Raw genomic sequence first — 24,025 nt, forward strand, 5'->3', positions numbered from 1 at the left:
TATCTACTTAAAACCTCTTAGTGAAAGCGTTTCCTCACCATCATTTTCATGAATTGGAGAGAAACCTTATGACACTTAGACTTCTATGGTGTATATGTTCCTATCCATGTAAATTTGTCATAACCATAATCACAAGACACGGTTAGTGACAAATCCAAATTCACATGGACTGAACTTGTGCAGTCTTAACTTCTTGCCACCTGGCAGCACAAGGGCCTGCCATTTCTTCCAAGTTGTTATGCAATCAATTGAGAACTCTCAGAACTCATATGCAAAGCCAACTTTAACTAGAATGGGCACAAAAATAGGAATATGTCAACACGATAGGTTATAAACCTCAAGTCGTGTGCTAGTGATAAACTACAGGTTTTATTCTTGATTAAACTCTTTCAAGATCTTTTAGAATCCCACTGTCCTCTTGACATATAAGACTCTCTTGCCAAGACACATTCCTTGACAAACAAATATTCAAGAGATAGTGTGGATTCTTATCAAGACAAACACTTCACATAATTGGCCTAAGTTGGTCTCTGTTTTATCCAAAACATCACAACTTACCAATTTCAAATGTACAAGAGTAGGACACATTTTACTCTTACATTTGACAAGTGTTACTAAACCTTCTTTAAGATGTGTCACTCAAATTACAATCTTGGAGTATGACTCTAAGACTTGTTTTGGAACGAAGTATGTATCACCTTCTTGATTTAACAATTTCAATAATTCATGACTCCTCTTCTTAGCCATAAGAATGCACTAAGATGTCCCTATAGGATGAATTGTGATATGGTCTCACAATCATTAACATGATCATAAAACATGATACTAAAGTACTCTCCCATCTTTTCAGATTTGAGAAACTTTTATCTTTCTGCTAAATTTGATTCTTCTCATTCGTTCTGCCATACATCGAAAATTTTCCAATGCTTCATAACTATACTTAAACTGGTAAGTATAACCATATTTACTAAACTTTAGTAAATCATGACGAACGGTCTTATCGATCTTTTGTGGTGGACTTGACCAGTGCACAAGAATGTGTACTCGATCCCTTAGTCCTTCACTTGACTCACATATACATGTGAACAAGGAATTAGTCTTAATTTTCCAAAGATTAAGATTTTCATTCATCATACTATACAACTTGCATGATTCCAAGTTTTGGTCCAATTGAAACTTGGGTGATGAGAATCTTTCCTTATTTGGTAAATTTAGACACTACCACAAATGAAAGAATCAAATTCACATTTCCATTATTGCTAGAAACATACAAACATCAATTTTCCATAAATGTCATTGCAAGGATATATAAAATAAAACAAAATTTTATTTATTTATTAAAAACGCGGAAAAACTTTTTCCTTACAATGCAAGTTTAAATGAAAACTATGCTATTACATATTTCCTAGCAATCTATCATCACTCCTAAGTAGTAGCTCAAGAATCCGATCTTTGAACCATGCGATTGAAATCCATCTTCACGATCAGATTCAGCATACTCTTCTTTTAAGCTTCCTTCCTTTTGCTTGATCCTGCCAAAAATCAAAATGTAACCGAGTCACATTTTATATTAAGAATCATCAATTAGGAACTTAACAGAGTTAGATAGTGGACTTACCTGAAGCAGAGTCAAGCCTTTTTTATTCTTCAATTTCTCTTAGATCTTTCAAGTAGTTCGGGCAGTTTCACAACCAATGACCCTTCTCTTGACAATGAAAACATATAGACTCTTTAGGAATGGTACACGGGACTATCACAGACTTAGCTTTTCCCTTTACTTTTTGGTCAACCGAGTTGACCAAGGCCGATCCCTTTCCATTGGGAAGAGAAAGCTTTTCTGGACTTCCAATGTTACGATTGTCAATATCCATGGAAGTTTGAGAAATAGACCTTCCACCAATATTTGCTTGACCATTGCGCCAAATCATTGTTGATTCGGCAGCAACAAGCAAATAAGAAAGATCTATTAGGGTCATGTCGTGATCTGTCACATAGTAGTCTTTGATAAACTCACTATATGACTCGGGAAGTGACTGAAGAGCCTAGTCAATAGCCAACTTCCTTGGAACAACGACACCCAACATTCTCAACCTGTCAATGTGTGACTTCATTCCTAATACATGAGTACACACAGGTCTTCCATCTTTATGTTTCATTGCTAGTAGGGCTTGAGTGACCTTGAACTTTTCAAGTCTTCGAGCTTGTGGGTCAGGGAGAATAAATGGAGGAGGTGGAGGAAGAGAAGTATGATTTCCATGAACCAATCGCGAGAAATCATCTTCATTAGGAAAGCTTGTTCCAAGAGATTTGGGAAGATCATAGTTGTCTGAACCGGACATCTACAATGGGATAAATTCAAGTTAGTTGATTTAAATCCTTAATAGAACACCCAATATGAAATATTAAGGCTAGGACCCAACACAATATTTTATAACTTGGAAGACGGATGTCGTAATCCAAGCTATAAAATATTTGAAGGTAGGCGAATGACGATTCACCAATTTCCACCATGAAAAACGAAATAATTTATTAGGTTTTAATTGGATTTGAAATTCCTAGATCTTTTGAGATTCATTGAACTTTTCAATGGCATGTTTCAATCTCGATTGTGCCCTCTCAAGTTTTGTGACTGGGATGCCGAGGATCACAAAACAAGGTTTGAATAACCTGTTGGATTAATGTCTAAGTCCATAACTATATTTGGTATGTACTTGACCCGACCCGGCATGGTCCATTTGGGTTGCACTTCACCGACCCAATTTATATGGATAGTCTTTTGAGAATAGTATATTTATGATTTATATTAATATATTATAAGTTCTAATATATTAATATATAATCATATTATTTAATTAGTATTGATCAAGAATTAATTTATAATTAATTAAGTGATCAAAAGGAAGTAATTAAATATGGACTCTTAGATATATATATGTGTAGTGGGCCAAGTTCATTTAGGTTGGGCTAAGTCTTCATGGATAGTCCATGGAGCTTTAACCCATGGATCCTAGGAAATGAAAGGTCATGGGTATTAGGGTTTAACCCTAATCCTCCACACTATATAAAGGGTCTTATGGTTCATGAAATTATGCTAGTGGCTAGTGTGGATACACTAAAGAGGGCAATAACCGATTTCATAGTGTGAGCCAAGTATCCATATTCTCTAAAGGTTTTCCAAGGTGTTTTGGTGATTTGTGATTCCACTTGAGGCTTCCACACTATTGGGGCTAAGCTCTTAAAGCTTGAAGACATCAAGCTACATCAAAAGGTATGTCCTCTAACTAGAACTTTGTAGTATAGGTGCTTCATAATATGCTAGTTAGGATGAAACCTTGGAATATTTAATATTTGCATGTATAATAGAGAAAACATAGATCCAAGGTTTATAGGGTTGCATGTACACCATAGGAGTGTTAGAATGCTCAAAACCCAACAGTGGTATCAGAGCCATGGGTTGTTTTCTGATATATTGATGCAAATGTTTTATTTTCAAAGTTGGAAAAAAAAGGAAAAAACATGACGTTTGTCAAATTTTAAGATAATTACTTGTTTTTGTGAAAAACTAATTATTTGTAAAATTTGAATCATTTGCTATATGAGTTGAATTAGGTCAAATTTAGTAAAAGATAAAATGATATGATTATTTTATTAGTTTTAAAAGTTTGATCTAAAGAGTTTTTTGAAACCTCCATAAGTTATGGATATGAAAAGGTTTTTAAAAAAATTGATTCAAAGTTTTTTATGGAGTTACAAAACTTAGTCTTAATGTTTTAAAGAATTCCATAACTTGTTCTTAAGTTATGGAACATGAAAAGTTTCATCATAAAACAAGTATTTAACTCCACAAGTTATGGAATCCAAAAGTTTTCAAGAGTTACAAAACTTGCCCTCAAGTTTTGGAATTTGGAAAAAGTTTTTTTATGATAAAAAAAAAAGAATTGAATTCTAAAACTCTTGGGTTCATAACTTAAACAATTAATTAAATGGTTTTAATTTTGAGTTTAATAATTGGAATTATGATGTTTTGTTGAATAGTTCAAATTAACTCTTATGGACTTTATTAATAGTTAATTAAAGCGTTTAATTAAAAGAGTATTATTAATCCATAAATATATGGTTTGAGTTTAATTAAATTAAAATTCTAGTTTAATTAATAGATTAAACCACCAAGTATTTTAAATGTCTAAAATACACCCTTATACTATTATAATATTAAAAGTTTAATATATTATATGTATAAGAGCAAGTCGTCTTACCATTAGTAGGCTTCATTCACGAAGCCGGTCTATAAGGGGGTATAAGGTTACTGCCTATAAAATGGCAGTTTAATGGGTGTCCACTCTCACCCACTGCTTCCTTGACTGGTGGAGGGTCGTTAGCCGAACAGGGAGGACAAGGACTATAATTCTCCCTTCATTAAAAGTATTAATGATAAATACTAAGTAACTAAACCTTTTATAAATTCCCAATCTTAGTTACTTAGGAAAATGTGAATAAGGTGCTAATCCATGAAATTACACTTTGCACTTTGTTTAAGCTGTTAGTGGAGCGTGTGTGGTTAACCGGCACACTAACCTGGACTTAACAAGGTAGGCAAAGGGTAACTTAATGTTTATCATAGTATCGTTGGAGCGTGTGTGGTTAACCGGCACATCGATTGAGGGGTAAATATTTAGGGTACCAAGTATATTTGCATGGTTACTTCACACCTTGTTTTGTGATCCTCGGCATCCTAGTCACAAAACCTGAAGGGCACACTCGAGATTGAAACATCCCATTGAAAAGTTCAATGAATCTCAAAAGAATCTAGGAGTTTCAAAACCAATTAAAACCTAATAATACATTTCGTTTATCTTGGTGGAAATTGGTGAATCGTCATTCACCTACCTTCAAATATTTTATAGCTTGGATTACGGCATCCCTCTTCCAAGTTATAAAATAGTTTGTTGGGTCCTAGCCTTAATATATCATATTGGGTGTTATATTAAGGACCTAAATCAACTTTACGTGAATTTCTCCCATTGTTGATGTCTGGTTTAGACAACAATGATCTTCCCAAACCAAGCTTTCCTAATGAATATGACTTCCCGAGTTTGGCTCATGGAAGTCATACTTCTCTTCCTCCACCTCCTCCAATTATTCTCCCTAACCCACAAGTTCAAGGGCACTCAAGCCCTAATGGCAAGCAAGGTCTATGTGTGATCACATCTTAGAGATGAAGTCACATATTGACAAGCCGGGAGAGTTGGGTGTCAAAGTCTTGAGAAAGTTGGATGTTCAATCACTTTCTAAGTCACATAGTGAGTTCCTTTGGGACTACTATGAAACAGACTATGACATGAACCTTAATGATCATATCTATTTGCTTGGTGCTGCTGAGTCAGCAATGATTTGGAACGATAGTAAAGCAAATTTGATTAGAAGATCAACTTCCCAAAAACTTTATGGACAGTGACAATGGTGACACTGGAAATCCAGAAAAAGCATTCTCTTCCCAATGGAAAGGGATTGGCCATAGTCAACCCGGTTGACCAAATGGTAAAGAGAAAGGCTAATTCTTAGATAGTCCCATTACCAAAGGGTCCATATGTTTATTTTACCAAAGGAAGGGGCGTTGATTGCAAAGCTGCCAAATTTACTTAAGGATGTTAAAGTCAATAAGTTTGACTCTACATCAGGTAGAGCCCATTATCTAACTCTATTAAGTTCTATTCTGAGATCCTCATTACATGATGTGACTGGGTCACATGTTGATGTTTTAAGAATCAAAGAATAGAGAGAAATCTTAAAGGAAGTATATGCTGATTCTCATCGCGAAGGTGGATTTCGATCGCATCAGAATTTTGAGCAGTTGCTTAAGAAGTTAGGATATATTGCTACGGAATAGATAACAACAATTTTCCATGTGGATTGTAAGGATAAGTTTTTCCGCAAAGTTTTAAAATAAAAGAAAATTGTTTAATTTTATTTATTTGAAGTATCCTTACAATGGGATTTGTGGAAGACTGTTGCTTATATGATTCCACTGACAGCAATATTGGAAAATGGATTTGATTCTTTCATTTGTGGTAGTGTCTAAATTTACCAAATCAGGAAAGTTCCTCATCACCCAAGTTTCAATTGGACCGAAACTTGGAATCATGCAAGTTGAATAGTATGATGAATGAGAACTTTCAAGCATTGGAAAATCAAGACTAATTACTTGTTCACATGGATGTGTGAGTCAAGTGAAGGACTAAAGGGATCGAGTACACATTCTTGTGCACTGGTCATGTCCACCACAAAGCTCGTTAAGACTATTTGATTTACTAAAGTTTAGTAAATATGGTTATACTTACAAGTTTAAGTATAATTCTGAAACATTGGAAAAGTCTCAATGTATGGCAGAACGAATGGGAAGAATCAAATTAGACAGAAAGATAAAAGTTTCTCAAATCTGAAAAGATGGGAGAGTATTTTAGTATCATGTTTGTGATCATCTTAATGATTTAGAAATCATATCACAATTAGTCCTCTAAAGGTCATCTTAGTGCATTATTATGACTAAGAAGAGGAGTCATGAATTGTTGAAATGGTTAGATCAGGAAGATGAGTCATACTTTGTTCCAAAACAATTCTTAGAGTCATACTCCAAGATTGTAACTTGAGTGACATATCTTAAAGAAACGTTTAAAACACTTGTCAAATGTAAGAGTAAAAGTGTCCTACTCTTGTACATTTGAAATTGGTAAGTTGTGATGTTTTGGATCAAACAAAGACCAACTAAGGCCAATTGTGTGAAGTGTTTGTCTTGATAAAGAATCCGCACTATCTCTTGAATATTTGGAAAGATAGTCTTATATGTCAAGAGGATAGTGGGAGTCTTAAAGATCCTAAAAAGAATTTCAAGAACTAATCAAGAATAAAACCTGAGGTTCTTCACTAGCACACGACTTGAGGTTTATAACCTATCGTGTTGACATATTTTGTGCCCATTCCTGTTAAAGTTGGCTTTGCATAGGAGTTCTGAAAGTTCTCAATTGGTTTCATAACAACTTGGAAGCAATGGCAGGCCCTGTACTGCCAGGTGGCAAGAAGTTAAGATTGCATAAGTTCAGTCCATATGAGTTTGGATTTGTCATTATCCTTGTCTTGTGACTATGGTTTTGACGATTCACATGGATAAGAACACACACACCATAAAATCTAAGGGTTATAAGGTTTCTCTCCGATTCATGAAAATGATGGTGAGGAAACACTTCCACGAAGTAGATTTGAAGCAGATGGCAAAAGGTCTAAGCAATTGAGACTATGATTACGACATCCCTTTTCATAGTTCTGAAATTGTTTAGACACACATGCATGCTATCTAAGGAAAGGTGTATGATTTTGATAAAGTTTTATCAAAGCATCTCGTATCAAAAATCTGAACTTTGGTAAGAAAGTCAATAAAGTATTGATTTCTAGAAGTCCAGCTGATTTCTGAGTACATGTCAAAGCTAGTGGGAGCATAAGTGTTATGCTAATAATCATCATGTTAGTGGGAGCATGATAATTATTGTTAGTGTTACAAGTTAGCAATGTTAATTATAGAAAACAAAAGTTTCAATTCGTGAGGCTGTAGGGATTGAAAAAGTTGTTTTGCTATAATTAAGGGAGAGGATATACTTCATTTCAGTTCTAAAGGCTTAGATTGAGACCTTAATCACCTTTCGTCAAGAATATATATATGAATTTCATGTTGGATTGGTTCAACTTAAGGAAATTCTGTATATTGCGTTCTCAAAATTCGATTATGATTACGGCATCCCTCTTCATAGTCAAATTTTGAAAACATGGCAAATAAAAATATTGTAGCAAAAGACTAGTCTAGAATCATGTCTTTATGTGAGACATCATGAATCGTGTACCATTTGCTTTGGGTACAGGATCGATTGCATGTGCTATAATATTTGTCATTTCTAAATTTTTCCAAATGCCCAGAGGCATTAAGAAGGGAAAAGGTCTAGAATTGGATATGACTAAAATGATTAAGCAACTGTCGAGGATAATCTGAGGTTTACCAAAGATTGGTTACTCAGGGACAGTTGGAAGTATAGTGCTAATTTTGGAAGGACCATATTGACATATTCTGAAAAGAGGCATCTCTTATTCAGAAGTGATAGTCAAAATGAGAATATGGAGTTGCTCCATAGGTGGAAGTTATCTGTGTAAGATTAGAAAACTTAATGCAAGAAGCATGTCCAAAGCAATGTACTTTGAATATGTGACTTAGTTTCCATGGAGTTGATCTCCATTGGAATACCTTATAATGACTGTTGACAAGTCATTGTGACTTTGTACATATTCATTACAGGAGGGTCAGTGCATATAAGTTTAAAATCTAAACAGATTTCGATAAATGATAGGAATTTGAAATTCTCACATTTTTCGATAAGGATTTGGGAGTGTGAAATTAGAATCATTGAAATTATGTTCAATTGGTTTATTTCACAAAGTAAGGATCATAGACAAACATACAGTGCATACTTGGTGTATGGCAAAGCTATTGTTTAAGAAAAACATAGTGTACATGCTTGGAGCATGGGACAACTAGTGTTTTTAATTCAAGTATAAAGTTGATAAAACCGAAACAATGAATAATGAGTAATCAGTATGGTGATAAATAAAAGTGTTTATTTATATTCATAGGGTTTGATACCATATTTGATTCATTTATTTTTGTGTTTCACTTTGCATGTTTTGACTTCCAGAATAACTAAGTCACTCTTCCTCAATGATTAAGTTATTCAAACCATCCATAGTCGGTCATATGTTGGAAGTAGATATGAATCAAGACTGTCATGGGTTGGTTTGTAGAGGTCCAAGTTGGTGGACAAAGTGGTGCTACAACACTCATGAGTGCTCATAAGTTCTGAGTATTGGATTCAACCCGCGCTCATTTGAATCACTTCATGGATTTTATCACGAGTGATCATGAGACGATAATATCTTATATTCTTCAAACCTAGAGATATGAGTTGTTACTATGAGTTGGTTATACATTGATTGCACGAAAACGCATTGGTAACTCGGTGTTATAAAACGTGCCTTTGTGTATGATTCAACAAGTAGTAGAACAAGCCATATGAGTCGAAGTTTATCCATTCCTTTTACCTTCGGGATAAAAGCGATATCTGTGGGCCCCTCGATGATTTAGCGATGACACATGTGAGTGCTTGGCCAAGCCAGGACTGATTTGATTTGTTCAATCAGTCAGTCATCATAAATCAAAAATCGGGAAACAACAAATGGACAGAGAGAATGATTATAATCCATGTCTCAGTCCATATGATATCTAGAATGGAGGAATATATGATCCCTTATCTAATGGACAAGTCATTGACAAAGGTCAGAGTTCATTGACAAGATCAGAGTTCGACAGCGGCTTTAAGAGCTACGATTGCCAGTTGGTTTTTGAAGTCATACTCAATAATAGTTTTAGACTTATCTAAGTGGGAGACTGTTGGATTAATGTCTAAGTCCATAACTATATTTGACATGTACTTGACCCGACCCGGCATGGTCCATTTGGGTTGCACTTCACCGACACAATTTATATGGATAGTCTTTTGAGAATAGTATATTTATGATTTATATTAATATATTATAAGTTCTAATATATTAATATATAATCATATTATTTAATTAGTATTGATCAAGAATTAATTTATAATTAATTAAGTGATCAAAAGGAACTAATTAAATATGGACTCTTAGATATATATACGTGTAGTGGGCCAAGTTCATTTAGGTTGGGCTAAGTCTTCATGGATAGTCCATGGAGCTTTAACCCATGGATCCTAGGAAATGAAAGGTCATGGGTATTAGAGTTTAACCCTAATCCTCCACACTATATAAAGGGTCTTATGGTTCATGAAATTATGCTAGTGGCTAGTGTGGATACACTAAAGAGGGCAATAACCGATTTCATAGTGTGAGCCAAGTATCCATATTCTCTAAAGGTTTTCCAAGGTGTTTTGGTGATTTGTGATTCCACTTGAGGCTTCCACACTATTGGGGCTAAGCTCTTAAAGCTTGAAGACATCAAGCTACATCAAAAGGTATGTCCTCTAACTAGAACTTTGTAGTATAGGTGCTTCATAATATGCTAGTTAGGATGAAACCTTGGAATATTTAATATTTGCATGTATAATAGAGAAAACATAGATCCAAGGTTTATAGGGTTGCATGTACACCATAGGAGTGTTAGAATGCTCAAAACCCAACATAACCATGCAAATATACTTGGTACCCTTAATATTTATCACTTAATCAATGTGCCGGTTAACCACACGCGCTCCACCGATCCTATGATAAACATTAAGTTGCCCTTTTCCTACCTTGTTAAATCCAGGTTAGTGTGTCGGTTAACCACACACGCTCCACTAACGAATTAAGCAAAGTGCAAATTGTAATTTCATGGGTTAGCACCAAATTCACATTTTCCTAAAGTAACTAAGATTGGGAATTTATAAAAAGTTTAGTTACTTTATATTTATCATTATACTTATAATGAAAATTATAGTCCTTGTCCTACCCGTTCGGCTAACGACCCTCCACCAGTCAAGGAAGCGGTGGGTGAGAGTGGATACCCATTAAACTGCCATTTTATAGGCAGTAACCTTATACCCCCCTTATAGATCGGCTTCGTGAATGATGTCTACTAACGGTAAGACTAGCTTTGTTCTTATACATACATATATTATTAACTTATAATACTATAAAGTATAAGGGTTGAATTTTAACTTTTAAAACTCTAGGGTTTGGAATTAAAGTGTGTGTGAGACTTTACAAATTCAAAAACTTGCGGGCAAGTTTTGAACTATTCAAAAACTTTTGGATTTTCATAACTTATGAGTTTAATTAAGGTTTTAAAAACTTTAATGAAGAGACTCTTGAACATCCATAACTTGAGGAAAGGTTATGGAGTTCATAAGACAAAACGACTCTTCAATTGTGTAACCTATGAATTTTAATGGATCTTTAAAAGAAATGACTTTTGGTAATCCATAACTTGAGGAAAAATTATGGACTCCATTAAAATACATTTAGATCAAGAATTAACTAACAAACAATTTTGCAAATAATTCCTATGATCTACCAAAACTCATAAGTGTATGAACAATCATATCAACAATTTCAAGAATTACATAAACACACATAAAGCTTGAAATTTTGATAACAACTTTCAAATTGGTTTACCATAATCATTACCCCATCAAAAACAAGTTTTTTAAGTCCAAAACAGTTTAAGGTAATGATTCTAGACCAATTCTAGCCTTAAAACTCGAAGATATGCTGTCAGGGGGTCCAACTCGTCGAGTGCATGAACCAACTCGACGAGTTGGATGAATTTTGGCATGGACTCATCGAGTCCCTTAATGGACTCAGCGACTCAGATGTCTAGACAGCATACAAACTTCGATTTTCAGTAATTTGCATCAAGTATAAAAGAAAACAAGCCTAGGCTCTGATACCACTGTTGGGTATTAAGCATTCTAACACTCCTATGGTGTACATGCAACCCTATAAACCTTGGATCTATGTTTTCTCTATTATACATGCAAATATTCAATATTCCAAGGTTTCACCCTAACTAGCTGTTGGATTAATGTCTAAGTCCATAACTATATTTGGTATGTACTTCACCCGACCCGGCATGGTCCATTTGGGTTGCACTTCACCGGCACAATTTATATGGATAGTCTTTTGAGAATAGTATATTTATGATTTATATTAATATATTATAAGTTCTAATATATTAATATGTAATCATATTATTTAATTAGTATTGATCAAGAATTAATTTAGAATTAATTAAGTGATCAAAAAGAACTAATTAAATATGGACTCTTATATATATGGAATGGGCCAAGTTTATTTAGGTTGGGCTAAGCTTTCATGGATGGTCCATGGAGCTTTTAACCCATGGATCCTATGTAAATGAAAGGTCATGGGTATTAGGGTTTACATGGATGTAACCCTAATCCTCCATAATATATATAAAGGGGTCCTTGGCTCACAAAATTGGCACAAGTGTGTGAAAATAAGAGTGGGCTGATTTTAGTGTGCATACATATTCTCTCAAGTTCTTCCAAGGTGTTTTGGTGATTTGTGATTCCATTTGAGGCTTCCACACTATTGGGGCTAAGCTCTTAAAGCTTGAAGACATCAAGCTACATCAAAAGGTATGTCATCTAACTAGAACTTTGTACTATAGGTGCTTCATAATATGTTAGTTAGGATGAAACCTTGGAATAGTTAATATTTGCATGTATAATAGAGAAAACATAGATCCAAGGTTTATAGGGTTGCATGTACACCATAGGAGTGTTAGAATGCTCAAAACCCAACAGTGGTATCAGAGCCAGGTTGTTTTCTGTTATATTGATGCAAATGTTTTATTTTCAAAGTTGGAAAAAAAAGAAAAAAAAAACATGACATTTGTCAAATTTTAAGATAATTACTTGTTTTTGTGAAAAACTAATTATTTGTAAAATATGAATCATTTGCTATATGAGTGGAATTAGGTCAAATTTAGTAAAAGATAAAATGATATGATTATTTTATTAGTTTTAAAAGTTTGATCTAAATGTTTTAAGGAGTTACATATTTTGTCATAAAATTTTGGAGCTCAAAAGTTTTTTAAAGTTGTGATCTTAAGTGTTTTTGAAACTTCCATAAGTTATGGATATGAAAGTTTTTTTTTTAAAAAAATTTTGATTCAAAGTTTTTATGGAGTTACAAAATTTGGTGTTAATGTTTTAAAGAATTCCATAACTTGTTCTTAAGTTATGAAACATGGAAAGTTTCATCATAAAACACCATTAATTCCATAAGTTATGGAATCCAAAGGTTTTCAAGAATTACAAAACTTACCCTCAAGTTTTGGAATTTGAGAAAAGTTTTTTATGAAAAAAAGAATTGAATTCTAAAACTCTTGGGTTCATAACTTAAACAATTAATTAAATGGTTTTAATTTTGAGTTTAATAATTGGAATTATGATGTTTTGTTGAATAGTTCAAATTAACTCTTATGGACTTTATTAATAGTTAATTAAAGCGTTTAATTAAAAGAGTATTATTAATCCATAAATATATGGTTTGAGTTTAATTAAATTAAAAGTCTAGTTTAATTAATAGATTAAACCACCAAGTATTTTAAATGTCTAAAATACACCCTTATACTATTATAATATTAAAAGTTTAATATATTATATGTATAAGAGCAAGTCGTCTTACCATTAGTAGGCTTCATTCACGAAGCCGGTCTATAAGGGGGGTATAAGCTTACTGCCTATAAAATGGCAGTTTAATGGGTGTCCACTCTCACTCACCGCTTCCTTGACCGGTGGAGGTTCGTTAGCCGAACAGGTAGGACAAGGACTATAATTCTTCCTTCATTATAAGTATAATGATAAATACTAAGTAACTAAACACTTATAAATTCCCAATCTTAGTTACTTAGGAAAATGTGAATAAGGTGCTAATCCATGAAATTACACTTTGCACTTTGTTTAAGCTGTTAGTGGAGCGTGTGTGGTTAACCGGCACACTAACCTGGACTTAACAAGGTAGGCAAAGGGTAACTTAATGTTTATCATAGTATCGTTGGAGCGTGTGTGGTTAACCGGCACATCGATTGAGGGGTAAATATTTAGGGTACCAAGTATATTTGCATGGTTACTTCACACCTTGTTTTGTGATCCTCGGCATCCCAGTCACAAAACCTGAAGGGCACACTCGAGATTGAAACATGCCATTGAAAAGTTCAATGAATCTCAAAAGAATCTAGGAGTTTCAAAACCAATTAAAACCTAATAATACATTTCTTTTATCTTGGTGGAAATTGGTGAATCGTCATTCACCTACCTTCAAATATTTTATAGCTTGGATTACGGCATCCCTCTTCCAAGTTATAAAATAGTTTGTTGGGTCCTAGCCTTAATATATCATATTGGGTGTTATATTAAGGACTTAAATCAACTTTACTTGAATTTCTCCCATTGTTGATGTCTGGTTTAGACAACAATGATCTTCCCAAACCAAGCTTTCCTAATGAATATGACTTCCCGAGTTTGGCTCATGGAAGTCATACTTCTCTTCCTCCACCTCCTCCAATTATTCTCCCTAACCCACAAGTTCAAGGTCACTCAAGCCCTAATGGCAAGCAAGGTCTATGTGTGATCACATCTTAGAGATGAAGTCACATATTGACAAGCCGGGAGAGTTGGGTGTCAAAGTCTTGAGAAAGTTGGATGTTTAATCAATTTCTAAGTCACATAGTGAGTTCCTTTGGGACTACTATGAAACAGACTATGACATGAACCTTAATGATCATATCTATTTGCTTGGTGCTGCTGAATCAGCAATGATTTGGAACGGTAGTAAAGCAAATTTGATTAGAAGATCAACTTCCCAAAAACTTTATGGACAGTGACAATGGTGACACTGGAAATCCAGAAAAAGCATTCTCTTCCCAATGGAAAGGGATTGGCCATAGTCAACCCGGTTGACCAAATGGTAAAGAGAAAGGCTAATTCTTAGATAGTCCCATTACCAAAGGGTCCATATGCTTATTTTGCCAAAGGAAGGGGCGTTGATTGCAAAGCTGCCAAATTTACCTAAGGATGTTAAAGTCAATAAGTTTGACTCTACATCAGGTAGAGCCCATTATCTAACTCTATTAAGTTCTATTCTGAGATCATCATTACATGATGTGACTGGGTCACATGTTGATGTTTTAAGAATCAAAGAATAGAGAGAAATCTTAAAGGAAGTATATGCTGATTCTGATCGCGAAGGTGGATTTCGATCGCATCAGAATTTTGAGCAGTTGCTTAAGAAGTTATGATATATTGCTAAGGAATAGATAACAACAATTTTCCATGTGGATTGTAAGGATAAGTTTTTCCGAAAAGTTTTAAAATAAAAGAAAATTGTTTAATTTTATTTATTTGCAATATCCTTACAATGACATTTGTGGAAAATTGTTGCTTATATGATTCCACTGACAGCAATATTGGAAAATGGATTTGATTCTTTCATTTATGGTAGTGTCTAAATTTACCAAATCAGGAAAGTTGCTCATCGCCCAAGTTTCAATTGGACCGAAACTTGGAATCATGCAAGTTGAATAGTATGATGAATGAGAACTTTCAAGCATTGGAAAATCAAGACTAATTACTTGTTCACATGGATGTGTGAGTCAAGTGAAGGACTAAAAGGATCGAGTACACATTCTTGTGCACTGGTCATGTCCACCACAAAGCTCGTTAAGACTATTTGATTTACTAAAGTTTAGTAAATATGGTTATACTTACAAGTTTAAGTATAATTCTGAAACATTGGAAAAGTCTCAATGTATGGCAGAACGAATAGGAAGAATTAAATTAGGCAGAAAGATAAAAGTTGCTCAAATCTGAAAAGATGGGAGAGTACTTTAGTATCATGTTTGTGATCATCTTAATGATTTAGAAATCATATCACAATTAGTCCTCTAAAGGTCATCTTAGTGCATTCTTATGACTAAGAAGAGGAGTCATGAATTGTGGAAATGGTTAGATCAGGAAGATGAGTCATACTTCGTTCCAAAACAATTCTTGGAGTCATACTCCAAGATTGTAACTTGAGTGACATATCTTAAAGAAAGGTTTAAAACACTTGTCAAATGTAAGAGTAAAAGTGTCCTACTCTTGTACATTTGAAATTGGAAAGTTGTGATGTTTTGGATAAAACAAAGACCAACTAAGGCCAATTGTGTGAAGTGTTTGTCTTGATAAAGAATCCACACTATCTCTTGAATATTTGGCAAGATAGTCTTATATGTCAAGAGGATAGTGGGAGTCTTAAAGATCCTAAAAAGAATTTCAAGAACTAATCAAGAATAAAACCTGAGGTTCTTCACTAGCACACGACTTGAGGTTTATAACCTATCGTGTTGACATATTCTGTGCCCATTCCAGTTAAAGTTGGCTTTGCATAGGAGTTCTGAAAGTTCTCAATTGGTTGCATAAGAAATTGTAAGCAATGACAGGCCCTGTACTGCCAGGTGGCAAGAAGTTAAGATTGCATAAGTTCAGTCCATATGAGTTTGGATTTGTCATTATCCTTGTCTTGTGACTATGGTTTTGACGATTCACATGGATAAGAACACATACACCATAAAATCTAAGGGTTATAAGGTTTCTCTCCGATTCATGAAAATGATGGTGAGGAAACACTTCCACGAAGTAGATTTGAAGCAGATGGCAAAAGGTCTAAGCAATTGAGACTATGATTACGACATCCCTTTTCATAGTTCTGAAATTGTTTAGACACACATGTATGCTATCTAAGGAAAGGTGTATGATTTTGATAAAGTTTTATCAAAGCATCTCGTATCAAAAATCTGAACTTTGGTAAGAAAGTCAATAAAGTATTGATTTCTAGAAGTCCAGCTGATTTCTGAGTACATGTCAAAGCTAGTGGGAGCATAAGTGTTATGCTAATAATCATCATGTTAGTGGGAGCATGATAATTATTGTTAGTGTTACAAGTTAGCAATGTTAATTATAGAAAACAAAAGTTTCAATTCGTGAGGCTGCAGGGATTGAAAAAGTTGTTTTGCTATAATTAAGGGAGAGGATATACTTCATTTCAGTTCTAAAGGCTTAGATTGAGACCTTAATCACCTTTCGTCAAGAATATATATATGAATTTCATGTTGGATTGGTTCAACTTAAGGAAATTCTGTATATTGCGTTCTCAAAATTCGATTATGATTACGGCATCCCTCTTCATAGTCAAATTTTGAAAACATGGCAAATAAAAATATTGTAGCAAAAGACTGGTCTAGAATCATGTCTTTATGTGAGACATCATGAATCGTGTACCATTTGCTTTGGGTACAGGATCGATTGCATGTGCTATAATATTTGTCATTTCTAAATTTTTCCAAATGCCCAGAGGCATTAAGAAGGGAAAAGGTCTAGAATTGGATATGACTAAAATGATTAAGCAACTGTCGAGGATAATCTGAGGTTTACCAAAGATTGGTTACTCAGGGACAGTTGGAAGTATAGTGCTAATTTTGGAAGGACCATATTGACATATTCTGAAAAGAGGCATCTCTTATTCAGAAGTGATAGTCAAAATGAGAATATGGAGTTGTCTCCATAGGTGGAAGTTATCTGTGTAAGATTAGAAAACTTAATGCAAGAAGCATGTCCAAAGCAATGTACTTTGAATATGAGACTTAGTTTCCATGGAGTTGATCTCCATTGGAATACCTTATAATGATTGTTGACAAGTCATTGTGACTTTGTACATATTCATTACAGGAGGGTCAGTGCATATAAGTTTAAAATCTAAACAGATTTCGATAAATGATAGGAATTTGAAATTCTCACATTTTTCGATAAGGATTTGGGAGTGTGAAATTAGAATCATTGAAATTATGTTCAATTGGTTTATTTCACAAAGTAAGGATCATAGACAAACATACAGTGCATACTTGGTGTATGGCAAAGCTATTGTTTAAGAAAAACATATTGTACATGCTTGGAGCATGGGACAACTAGTGTTTTTAATTCAAGTATAAAGTTGATAAAACCGAAACACTTAATAATGAGTAATCAGTATGGTGATAAATAAAAGTGTTTATTTATATTCATAGGGTTTGATACCATATTTGATTCATTTATTCTTGTGTTTCACTTTGCATGTTTTGACTTCCAGAATAACTAAGTCGCTCTTCCTGAATGATTAAGTTATTCAAACCATCCACAGTCGGTCATATGTTGGAAGTAGATATGAATCAAGACTGTCATGGGTTGGTTTGTAGAGGTCCAAGTTGGTGGACAAAGTTGTGCTACAACACTCATGAGTGCTCATAAGTTCTGAGTATTGGATTCAACCCGCGCTCATTTGAATCACTTCATGGATTTTATCACGAGTGATCATGAGACGATGATATCTTATATTCTATAAACCTAGAGATATGAGTTGTTACTCTGAGTTGGTTATACATTGATTACACGAAAACGCATTTGGTAACTCCATGTTATAAAACGTGCCTTTGTGTATGATTCAACAAGTAGTAGAACAAGCCATATGAGTCGAAGTTTATCCATTCCTTTTACCTTCGGGATAAAAGCGATATCTGTGGGCCCCTCGATGATTTAGCGATGACATATGTGAGTGCTTGGCCAAGCCAGGACTGATTTGATTTGTTCAATCAGTCAGTCATCATAAATCGAAAATCGGGAAACAACAATTGGACAGAGAGAATGATTCTAATCCATGTCTCAGTCCATATGATATCTAGAATGGAGGAATATATGATCCCTTATCTAATGGACAAGTCATTCACAAGGTCAGAGTTCGACAGCGGCTTTAAGAACTACGATTGCCAGTTAGGTTTTGAAGTCATGCTCAATAATAGTTTTAGACTTATCCAAGTGGGAGACTGTTGGATTAATGTCTAAGTCCATAACTATATTTGTTATGTACTTGACCCGACCCGGCATGGTCCATTTGGGTTGCACTTCACCGGCACAATTTATATGGATAGTCTTTTGAGAATAGTATATTTATGATTTATATTAATATATTATAAGTTCTAATATATTAATATGGAATCATATTATTTAATTAGTATTGATCAAGAATTAATTTAGAATTAATTAAGTGATCAAAAAGAACTAATTAAATATGGACTCTTATATATATGGAATGGGCCAAGTTCATTTAGGTTGGGCTAAGCTTTCATGGATGGTCCATGGAGCTTTTAACCCATGGATCCTATGTAAATGAAAGGTCATGGGTATTAGGGTTTACATGGATGTAACCCTAATCCTCCATAATATATAAAGGGGTCCTTGGCTCACAAAATTGGCACAAGTGTGTGAAAATAAGAGTGGGCCGATTTTAGTGTGCATACATATTCTCTCAAATTCTTCCAATGTGTTTTGGTGATTTGTGATTCCATTTGAGGCTTCCACACTATTGGGGCTAAGCTCTTAAAGCTTGAAGACATCAAGCTACATCAAAAGGTATGTCATCTAACTAGAACTTTGTAGTATAGGTGCTTCATAATATGCTAGTTAGGATGAAACCTTGGAATAGTTATTATTTGCATGTATAATAGAGAAAACATAGATCCAAGGTTTATAGGGTTGCATGTACACCATAGGAGTGTTAGAATGCTCAAAACCCAACACTAGCATGATATGAAGCAACTATACTACAAAAGCCTAGTTAGATTCCATACCTTTTGATGTAGCTTGAAGTCTTGAACTTTAAGAGCTTAGCCCCAATAGTGTGGAAGCCTCAAGTGGAATCACAAATCACCAAAAACACCTTGGAAAACTTGAGAGAATAATAAGCACACTAGAAATTGGCCCACTTTTGTTTACTCACACACTAGTCCATTTCATGTGCCAAAGACCTCTTTATATAGTATGGAGGATTAGGGTTACATTCATGTAAACTCTAATACCCATGACCTTTCATTTCCATAGGATCCATGGGTTAAAAACTCCATGGACTATCCATGCAAGCTTAGCCCAACCGAAATGAACTTGGCCCATGTTATATATATATATATATATATATATATATATATATATATATATATATATATATATATATATAAGAGTCCATATTTAATTAGTTCCTTTTTATCACTAAATTAATTCTAAATTAATTCTTGATCAATACTATTAAATAATATGATTCCATATTAATATATTAGAAATTATAATATATTAATATAAATCATAAACATACTATTCTCAAAAGACTATCCATATAAATTGTTCTGGTGAAGTGCAACCCAAATGGACCATGCCAAATCGGGTCAAGTACGTACCAATCATAGTTATGGACTTAGACACTAATCTAACAGAAGGCTCCTTCTAAGAGCCACAAGGGTAAACCCCATGATGGATCCTCTTCTAGTGGGACCAAAGTTAGTTCTGATACCCCCTCTTCCAACCCAAAAGAAGCATAGTGCTTCTACTGTCACGACAAAGGGCATTGGAAATGAAACTGCCCGAAGTATGTGCAGGACATCAAGGATGGAAATATAAAACCATCCTTCGCAGGTATTTATAATATTCATTCTAACAACTCATCACATGCTATTTCTTGGTTCCTTGATACAGGATGTCGTTTTCACATTTGTTCTGATTTGCAGTGTCTAAGAAGAAGTAGGGATGTGGAGCATGGGAAGATGAACCTGATCATGGGGAATAGGAAAGCGTCGCCTGTCACCAAGATTAGAGTTTACTCTTTTGTGCTTAGTAGTGGGTTAGGTTTAGATTTAAATGATTGTTGCTACTCGTCAGAAATGGTGAGAAACATTATTTCTTTTCATGGTTTGTACAGACAAGGTTTTAGATTTTCGTTTAATAATGAAATTGGTTCTATTAATGCTTTCTTGAATGATAAATTCTATTTTGAAGCATTGCCTTGTAATGGAGTATATGAAACTGTGAATGTTGTAGATAACTTAGAAAATGATGTGTTGCACATAGATTCGTCCAATGGTTTGGACAAATCATGCTTGTGGCATTGTCGTCTTGGACATGTCAACAAGAAGCGGATAGCCCAACTCCAAAAGGATGGAGTGTTGGAGTCATTCGACCTCAAATCGGATGACACGTGCGAATCTTGTTTACTTGGAAAGATGAACAAGTCGCCCTTCACTGGTACTTGTGAAAGGGGTGAGGGTTTATTGGATCTCATACATACGGATGTATGTGGACCCTTTAGATCCACCATAAGGGATGCGAACCACTTCTATGTGACTTTTACTGATGATTATAGCAGATATGGGTATATCAACTTAATCAAGCACAAGTCAGAAACCTTTGAAAAGTTCAATGAGTTTAAGCAAGAAGTGGAGAATCAGCTGGGCAGGAAAATTAAGATGCTCCAATCCGATCGAGGAGGTGAGTACCTTAGTATTGAATTCCACGACTACCTCAAGGAATGCGGAATCGTTTCGCAATTGACGCCACCTAGAACACCGCAGTTGAATGTTGTGGCTGAGAGGCTCAATCGAACCTTGTTGTACATGGTTCGTTCCATGATGAGTCGAGCTTCGTTACCAATCTGATTCTGGGGGTATGCCTTAGAGACTACCGCCCATATCCTTAATCTATTCCCAACTAAGAAGGTTGCCAAAACACCTCACGAGATGTGGATAGGGAAAGTTCCCTCGTTGGCATATATCAAGGTTTAGGGTTGCGAGGCTTTCATAAGACGAGAGACTCACGACAAGCTCGAAGCTCGTAGTGAGCGGTGTATTTCATCGGCTATCCACAGAAGTCCTTTGGATATCTCTTCTATAGACCTAGTGACAATGTTGTCTTCGTTGCGAGGAGAGGGGTTTTCCGAGAAAGAGAACTTATATGCCAAGAGGACAGTGGGAGGCAAATTGATCTTGAAGAGCTTCAAGAATCAAGCGATGAAGAAACCTCTAACACTGGTGCTCAACCCGAGGAGGAAACTCATGTTGAACCAATTGACGAGTCCCTACCTCTAAGACGTTCCAGTAGAGTTAGTGTTCCACCTGAGTTTTATGGTTTCCATATTACTACTGAAGGTGATACGTTTATTAGTGATAGCACACTGATAAATTTGGATGAACCTAACAACTACAAGGAAGCCATGGCAGGCCCGGAGTCTGCAAAATGGAAAGAGGCTATGGACAGCGAGATTCATTCCATGTATGGCAATCACGTTTGGAACTTGGTTGACAATGTGCCAGGTCGTAAGATGGTCGGGTGCAAATGGATCTTCAAGAAGAAGACCGACATGGATGGGAAAGTACACACATATAAGGCGCGATTGGTTGCGAAGGGCTTTACTCAAACTCCTGGAGTTTACTATGATGAGACCTTCTCGCTAGTAGCAAAGATTAAGTATATAAGGGATATGTTAGCCATAGCTGTGCTTCATGATTATGAAATATGACAGATGGATGTCAAAACCACTTTCCTTAATGGGAAGTTGGCTGAAGATGTTTACATGAGTCAGCCAGAGGGTTTGTCGATGCAAAGCACCCTAATAGAGTATGTAAGCTTGAGAAATCCATCTATGGATTGAAACAAGCGTCTCGCATATGGAATCTTTGTTTTTATGAGAAAGTCAAAGAGTTTGGCTTCTCAAGAAGCGAGGATGAGTCATGTATATATGTCAAAGCTAGTGGGAGTATAGTTTGTTTTCTCATTTTGTATGTGGATGACATACTACTCATAGGAAATGACATCCCAACCTTGCAGGAGGTTAAGTCCTGTCTTGGGAAGTGCTTCGCTATGAAGGACCTCAGAGAAGCTGCTTATATTCTAGGGATAAGGATTTTGAGAAATAGGAGTAAGAGACTAATAGGACTTAGTCAAAGTACTTACTTGGATAAAGTGTTGAAACATTTCAGCATGGAGAATTCCAAGAAAGGGGAGTTACCAATCTAAAGCAATACCAAGTTGAGTAAGACTCAAAGCCCGAGTACCGATGTCGAGATAGCAGAGATGAGCAGAGTACCTTATGCTTCCGCAGTTCGCTCAATCATGTATGTTATGACATGTACCCGCCCTAATGTGGCCTTCGCTTTGAGCATGGCCAGCAGATATCAAGGGAACCCTGGTAGAGCACATTGGACCGCAGTAAAGAATATTCTTAAGTACCTTCAGAGGACTAAGGAATGGTTTATTATCCTCGGTGGGAGTGATGACTTGAGAGTGCGAGGGTATAGTGACGCTAGTTTTCAGACTGACCGGGATAATTTCTGATCTCAGTCGGGCTGGGTCTTTACCCTAAATAGAGGAGCAGTGACTTGGAAAAGTTCTAAGCAAGAGACCGTAGCTGATTCAACATGTGAATCAGAGTACATAGCAGCGAGTGAAGCGTCGAAGGAGGCAATATGGCTAAAGAACTTCATCGGAGACCTTGGAGTTGTACCGGCCATAAAGGAGCCTATAGAGATTTTCTACGATAACGAAGGTGCGGTTGCCTTGACCAAGAAACCGAGACTGTTGGAGCGTTGCATTTTTAGTTATTAGACTTATCCAAGTGGAGACTGTTGGATTAGGTGACTAAGCCATAACTATATCTGGTATGTACTTGACCCGGTTGTAGCGTGTCCCTTTGGGTTGCCTTCACCAGAGCAACTTGACAGGATGAATAATGGAGAAAGAGGTTATTATGGTTTATTAATATATTATATGAATAATATATATAAGGAGAAATCATATTTGTTTAATTAATATTGGTCAAGAATTAATTTAGAATTAATTTTGTGTTCAAAAGATATTAATTAAACTTGGGGGACTGATATTGTAATTATAAGATAGGTGCAATATGGGTTGTGGATCCCTTAGGAAAGGGATGGACGATTTTATATGGGAGCCCATATAGAAATCGTCCAAGATAGGGATTCTAGAAGGATCTTGTGGGCTTCTTAGGGCCTAAGCAACCGGATTAGGTCTTTGACTGAAATCCTAACTCTGCAGCTATATAAAGGACCCTAGGTCACTAGAATTCGGTGACCAGAAACCCTAGAAGGATTCCAAGAGCCGATTTTAGCATTCCCCTCTCTCCAGGATCATCCAATTGCTTTTGGTGTTTGTGATTCATTAGAGGCATCGCATTTGAGGTGCTAGGTTTCTCAAAAGCTCAAGATCTTCAAGAAACAATCAAAGGTAACTTTCTAACTTGTTTATTAGATGTTAATTTTGTTTTATTGTATGCTAGATTAGGGTTTGCAAGTCTTGGACAATTGTTGCATGTACAAATAGAAAAACTAGATCCAAGCATTAGGGTTTGCATGAACACCATAGGAATGTTGTTTTGCTCATAACCCAACACCAAAAACAATGAATAACTAAATACCTTTATCCTCAAGACATTCATACTCCTTTCTAACTTTAGACTTGCAAGTAAAGCCTCATATTCTGCTTCGTTGTTTGAATAGTGGAATTCGAACCTTATTGTGTAAGTTGATTTATCTCCTTGTGGG

This window comes from Lactuca virosa, chromosome 2, assembly GCF_052849685.1.
Source record: "Lactuca virosa cultivar CGN04683 chromosome 2, Lactuca_virosa_CGN04683_v6, whole genome shotgun sequence".
Lineage (NCBI taxonomy): Eukaryota > Viridiplantae > Streptophyta > Magnoliopsida > Asterales > Asteraceae > Lactuca > Lactuca virosa.